The 7236-nt window shown below is 41.0% G+C and overlaps 1 pseudogene; it reads left to right on the top strand.

Moving 5' to 3' along the window:
- The first annotated feature begins 746 nt into the window (after positions 1 to 746).
- Positions 747 to 6270, top strand: LOC118623448 (annotated as a pseudogene).
- The last annotated feature ends 966 nt before the right edge of the window (positions 6271 to 7236 follow it).

Here is a 7236-nt window from a genome sequence, read left to right as displayed (position 1 = left end):
GGAAACAGCCCAAATGTCCATCAGTAGACAAATGGATAAAAAAAGTTGTGATACACTGGAAAGTATTATCCTAAGCGAAACAAGCCAAGCCGAGAAAGACAAATACCACACGATCTCACTTATTTCTGGAATATAATGAACTAAACAAACTGATGACAAAATAGACCCAGAGACATAGAAGTAGGGTATAGACTGACATTCCTGAGAAGGGGGGTGGGGAGGGATAAACCACAGAACTTACATGCATGTATGCATAACCGATGGACATAGACAACAAAACTGGGGATGGGGTGGGAGGGGATAGGGAGGAGAGAGTCAAGGGGGGGGAGGACAAACATCTGTAACAAAAATAAATTAATAAAAAATAATAATAATGTAAATTTAATTAATCCATTCCAGACCCCTAAATGATTCCCTGTTTTAACCTGTCTCATATACTCTATGTGTCTAATGTACTGTTTAATCTATAAACACTTTAAAACTAAAAGGACATACAATGTAAGTGAAAATTTAACAAAAAGGAAATTAAATGTACAGTAAAAATAAAAATGTAATAATAATAATAAGCAACACAAAAGCAAGAAAAAAAAACACGAAAATATTCACAACACAATTTCCTGAGATGTTAACAGCAGTAAATTAACTCAAACTCGGACATTCTCTCCTTGTTGCCCGAGAGGCTCGCGACTGATCATACAGGTTATCAATGTGAAAGGGTGGTCGGGTTGAGAAGTGAATTGTTCGAGATGGGAGATGTGCAAGAACCAAGGTTTGACTGTATGTCACACTTCTGACTCGTACTATCAAGACAGAAACGAGACTCATGGAGGCCGTTTTGGGGGCTGACTCAAGACCAATTCTACAACCAGACTCGGATCAACTAGAGTGCATGAGGAAAGCATGTTCCGGTTATTTTAATGTTCTGGTTAATTGGAGACTAAATAAGTATATTGAACATAATTAAATCTTTCTTTGAGAAAAAAAGTTTGGTACATATACACAATGGAGTACTATGCAGCTGTCAGAAAGAAAGATCTCTCATCCTTTGAGACGACTTGGAGGGACCTAGAAAGTATTATCCTAAGCGAAACAAGCCAAGCAGAGTAAGACAGATAACATATGAGCTCACTTATTTGTGGACTATAATGAACATAACAGTCTGAAGAACAGGGTAGTCCCAGAGACCTGGAAGTAGGGTACAGTTTGACAATCCCCAGAAGAAAGTAGGGGGGGAGAGATAAACCACAGAACTTAAATGCATGTACACATAACCATGGACATGGACCACAAAGCTGGGGACAGGGTGGGGAGGGAGGGAGAGGAGGATGTCAATGGGGGAAAAAGGAGAAACATCTGTAACAAAAATAAATAAAGAACAAATCGGTCTTACTTTAGAAGCAAATTTTTTCCTTTGTTTCTGTTTTCCTGGTTAAGAACGAGTCAGTGTTGTTATCTATAAAATTCTTCCTAGATGCTCAGTTTCAGTTACTTCTGTACTGGAGAGAAACTGATGGCTGAACGGAAAAATAACCTAGAAAGATCTTAACACCCGACACAGAGCTGCCATTGCCATACATGTCTTGGAATGAAGCCACATTTATCGAGCTTCACTTCTTGGAAATGTTTATTGACATGGAGCTTTTGACAGGCATCAATCTGGCTGATAGCTTTTTCCTGTTAAATCCCAAGTTGCTTTTGCTGCCGAGGGCTCTTAATGACAAAAATGACGAAGTTGTGTCTGCAGCCAGAGACAGACACTTTTGGCTGGATTTCACATTTTCCCTCTTAGCCTACCCTTAATAAATAGGGGCAGCCATACCAAAGTCTATTTGACAAGGAATGATTCGCAAACTTGGAAGAAATCAGGGCACTTAAGAGCGTTTTATTATAATGCTCCAAAGGGGAAGGGACGTAAAATTTATTGAACATCTACTAAGTGCCAGGAACTACTTCAGACACCTGAAAATTATCTGATTAAAATTCTTCCATTTTTATTTTTATTTTTTTAAATCCTCACCTGGGGATATATATATATTTTTTTTCTGTTTATCTTCAGATAGCATGGGAGGGAGGGAGAGAGAGAGAGAAAAACATCAATGTGAGAGAGACACATTGACTGGTTGCCTCCTGCACAACCCTGACCAGGGCCAGGGATGAACTGCAGTCGAGGTACATGCCCTTGACCGGAATCAAACCTGCAACTCATTGGTCCACAGGGCAATGCTCTAACCACTGAGCAAATCGGCCAGGGCAAAAATTATTTCTTTAATTAAAATTACCTCTTGATTATCATGAGAATCTTATGAGATAGGTAATACTGTCCCCATGTCATGGATAAAAAAAAAAAAAACCCTCCTCAGAGAAGTACATGAGTAGTTTAAATTAAAATAAGCATTGGGAAGCTAGGATATTACTCCAAGTCTGTAAACTGGATTTTATATATTTCTAATGTGTGCTACAGACGTTCAATTTCAATTCAACAAAGGATAATGTGTATATGGAAAAATAAATCAAAGAATCTTAGAATTTTAGACTTGGAGAAACGTTCAAGGTCACTTAATGCAATTTCTCTCATGTTATAGATAAGGAAACAGACCCACACAGGTTAAATGACTTGCTCAAATTACATGGTTCTAACTGTGCAAATTGTGAAAATCTTTCCTGATTGGAGTATTAGGGATTAAGATGCAGGCCTTGTGTAGTTAACTGGAGAAGCAATACCTAGATCAGCACAAACTGTTTCATTTGCTTTCAAATAACTGAGGCTGTATAAAGTTCCAGGTGGGAATTTCTAAGATAACCCAAGGATGCAAAGTACTATGGGATTTAAGAAATCTTTTATATCAACCCAAAATCCTCCAAAGCATAACTGTTTATATCTCTGAGTCAAAATGTGGCTGAGCAAGTCCCTTTGTAACTAGAATCAGCCACAGAGTCTGTGTTTTCATAGCTAGGAATCCACTCAACATCGGGTCAAGAGGTTAGCAGAAATGGTGGGAAACAGACAGGAAGAAGAAAAGGGGGAGGAAAAATAGAAAAGATGCATCTACTTATAGACTAGGGGGAAAAATCAGTTCCACACATGTCTCCATTGGTACAGGAATGATTTTCCATATAAGCTCACATATATTTGCATTTCTTGCCATGGGTCAGAGACTCCAACTGATTTAGGTCAGTCCAGAGAGAATTACTCTTAGTCATCAAGCATTAGCCAATCTCAGCTATATTTTACAAGCAAATGCAAATGTTTAATAGATTTCTCTTCCCCAAATGCAAATGTTCTAATATAGCCAAAGATCATCTACAATTTTAAAGTGCTTAAGGACATTTACTTATTGGCTTATATAAGCTTCAACTCTAAGGTCCAGAAAGTTATGTAAATAACAATACTCAGAAAAAGAAACTTATCTTTTGAATTTGGGCTTTGAAAAGCTTGAATACAAATAATGCCTAAAAGAGAAATCAACATGATTCATAAGGGTTGTCTCATGTGGTTAGTCCTTCCAGTCAGTGAAAAACTGGACTGTCCACAGATGTTTTTACCAACTTTTTCTCTTGGAGCATCCAAGTAGGTGTGACTATTTTTAAGCATCTGATTGAGGTGTCTATCTAATACCAACCCTGGAGGACTATGGACAAAAGCTGCAGTGGGAAGATAATAAAGCAACTTGGAAACTGTCAGGGAATATTATGTGATGCACTTGATTTGTACGCAATTAACTCCCTGGAATACAACTTTTACTCTAAATTAACTGGAGCTTAAAAGATGAAGCCATCTCGTGCTTGTTTGTAAGGCAATGCCTCAGACAGGAATGGCATCTCTCTTGGGTTCAAGCTAATCTATTTAACAGATCCTCGCTTGCACATGTACTGAAAAGGCCAGCAAAAGGAGAGGGGGGAAAGCACAGTATAGACTAACACCATTAGTCCACAGCATTACACAAGTTTTCTCCAGAATGTCTGTTATATTGCATAAGAGCCCTCACCCCTTTGACCAGCATGTGCTGATGCATTCATAGTAATTCATAACTGCCTGGCTCAGAAGCCCTTGTTCCATTTGTCCTGAATAGGAAGCAAATCACCCCATTCTGGCGGTCAGGGGATGGTCTGGGACTTGTCAGAAAATCCTACAGGCTGGTCTCAGCCATTCCCCTCCCAGGAAGTGCCGTTGTGATGACTAACGTGGAAAGTCGTGCAGTATCGAATGCTCTCCATTTAAAACGTGTACAAAAGTCAAGCAAGATAACACTGTGAAAATACTATTTACTGTTGAAAAACTTTACCTGCGTCATCTTAGAATCTTCCTCATTCAGACAATAATAATAATAATAATGGATAATAATTCCATCCATAGCTAGCAGCCAGCTTGGGTCTCACTTGCCTTTTTGGGTTTTGTGGAAGAATCGAAAGGACATTGGGGAAAGAGTTTTGTTGTTTTAACTTAACGTTTTTTTTTTTTCTTTTTACCCTTAAGAGTTATTGTTTATTCACGTTAGGGTTTCTCAACCTCAGCCCTGCTGACATCTAGAGCTGGATAACTCTTTGTCATGGGGCTGTGCTGAGCACTGTGGGATGGTGAGCATGTCCCTGGCCTCCACCTTCTAGATGCCAGGAGCACCACCTCCCACTCGGAGTTCTGACGACCAAAAAGGTCTCCAAACACTGTTCAATGTCTCCCCATTAAGAACCATTAAATGTAAAAGCTGGGCTCAAGGAATCCTATTTTATATAAATATGTTCTGCAAGAAAAACAACGTGGCTGTCAAACCAGGAAACGGAGGCCGAGAGGGGCCCTCAGCAGCCACTGCCTGCAGCAGGGGCCTGACTAGCAGCTCTGCTCACAGTCCAGCAACAAAGGGACCAGAGCCTGTACCACCGCAGTGGCCCCTTCAGGGCCTGAGTGTTCAGGAACCAAAGCTGGCCGGAAAAGTTGAACTTTAATTCTAAAAAACACAAGCTCCGTGGCCACATCCAGTCCTTTCCCCACAGCTAAAGAAAAAGGATATCTTATTGCTTTCAACCACATCAGCCTTTCTGGGTGACCGAACCAAGCTCATGTCTAGTTTAAAGGAAGCAAATGAGAAAAATCATGATGTTTTTAAAGGAATTGTTTTTTTCAGACTAGTCAACTCAGGAAGCAGTAGCAGCTGGGTGCCGGGCGAACAGCGGGCGAGGCTGCTTCCACGTGGGGCCACCGAGCTGAGGCCCGGGGCGGGGGGGGGGGGGGGGACACAGTGGCAGCAGCATCATCGCCCACTACCCTGGAGCCCGCTGAGTTGGATTTCGAAGCTGCTGAGGGCCACCACCTGCAGTCCATCGGTGACTGGGAGACTTAGCTTTAGAATCAAACCCTTTTGACCACTTGAGAGCAAGCACCATTTTCCTGAGCAAATCTCCTACGGATGTGCAAGAAAAGAAAAGCAACTATTTCAACCATGCATCTCCAGGGCACCTGACTAAAAAGTATAGCTCACGCTCAACAGTATTTCTAGATGACGACACAGCCAGCCTAATCCTAGAACCACAGTACAATGTGTGACCATACACTAGGTTAACACATAAAGAACAGAGATGCAAATGGGTCCTTGGATAGTCCGGATGAGAGATCACATCCACTTGCAAGAGAAATGGTTCCAGAAGTACACTTGAAGCATGATCCTGAACACAGATCTATTTACAGATTTGTTTATCCTCCGTTTAGTGCCTCAGGATAACAGTGGAATGTGCCATCTTGACTTTGGTTTACTTAGAAAGGCTTTTAACTTATGCAGCGATCGACATTTGTTCCACTAACTGGAAAAGATTTTTCTGGGAGCCATGCTTCCGGCCTCCAAGGTTTGGGACAATGAGGCTGTATGGAATGCGGACTACTCCCAGATTCTGAGGGACATTATAGGTGAGGACATGAATGAGATGGAAAGATGTTTTTTGGAGCTACTTCAGTTTAATATCAATGTTCCTGCCAGTGTTTATGCCAAATACTACTTCAATCTTCACTCCTTAGCAGATGACAATGACCTGCCACTTGTATTTGCTCCTCTTAGCAAGGAAAGAGCCCAGAACCGGGAGGCCATTTCCAGACTGCGTTAAGACAAAGACCTGTGCAGAGCTGCTATGAGAAGGTCTCTCAGCGCTGATAATTTCATTGGTACTCAGTGCTTGAAGCCGTCCTCTCTTAAGGGAGAAATGAGGAGTTGTAACATCATGAATCCCTCATCTAGCAGGACTGGAGAAATATCACCTCTCCTGCTCAAAAATCAGCAAAGGTAGTATTCTTGCCTAAAAGACAGACATCGAATTCAAGAGACTTGTGGACAGCAAGGACTATGCTCATAAGAAAGAATGGGACCTTGTCAATGAAACACACTCTTTGTCCTCTTTAATGTAAACAGTTACAAAAACCACCCCAAAGCAAAAGCTCCCAACCCACACACAGATATTCGCTTACAATGAAGGCTGACAGCTGTGAACTATGTGAGTTTTTAAACTAAAGTTTAAATTTTGAGATTTGAAAGACACTAACTATATAACCTTTATGTCTTTCCTATTTGTCTAAGATTCTCCCTCCAAAAGAGAAAAAAGAAACATCCCCCGAAGAACACCCCCCCTCCCCATTATTGCTGCATATTCTGTTACAATCAGTGCAGTATTGCCATTAAAACACGGGACCCCTGCCCTGGCCAGTTTGGCTCAGAGGTTAGAGCATCAGCCCACAGACCAAAGAGTTGTGGGTTTGATTCCTGTCAAAGGCACGTACATCGGTTACATTCATCCCCGGCCCTGGTTGGGGTTATGGAGGCGGCAACCAATGTGTCCCCTCACGTCAATGTTTCTTTCTCTCTCTCCCCCCCCCCCCTTCTTTCTCTCCTTCCCTTCCACTCTATCTGAAGATAAATAGAAAAATATCCTTGGGTGAGGATTAAAATAATTAATAAATAAATAAATAAATAGAACATGAGACTCCTAATAACTCATAAAGCCACTTAGGAACAGACTGTAAGGTATTGAAGGTTCTTTCTACTCCATCATGGAAGCTGCTAGTCATTACTGGCAACCAGTTTAAATGAAAACACTACTGAGTAACACATCAGTCAATTCTTTGCAAGCATGACTTATTAGCATATTAGCATGTTTGGCATAACAAGAGAAAGCATAAGTCACTGATTATCTACAAAACATTTGTTTTTAAAAAGATGTTTTCATTAAGAATTCTAGGGCTCCAAATCTGCAAAACAG

This window comes from Molossus molossus, unplaced genomic scaffold (assembly GCF_014108415.1).
Source record: "Molossus molossus isolate mMolMol1 unplaced genomic scaffold, mMolMol1.p scaffold_m16_p_1, whole genome shotgun sequence".
NCBI classification, from domain to species: domain Eukaryota; kingdom Metazoa; phylum Chordata; class Mammalia; order Chiroptera; family Molossidae; genus Molossus; species Molossus molossus.
This window is presented reverse-complemented; position numbering and strand designations above follow the sequence as displayed.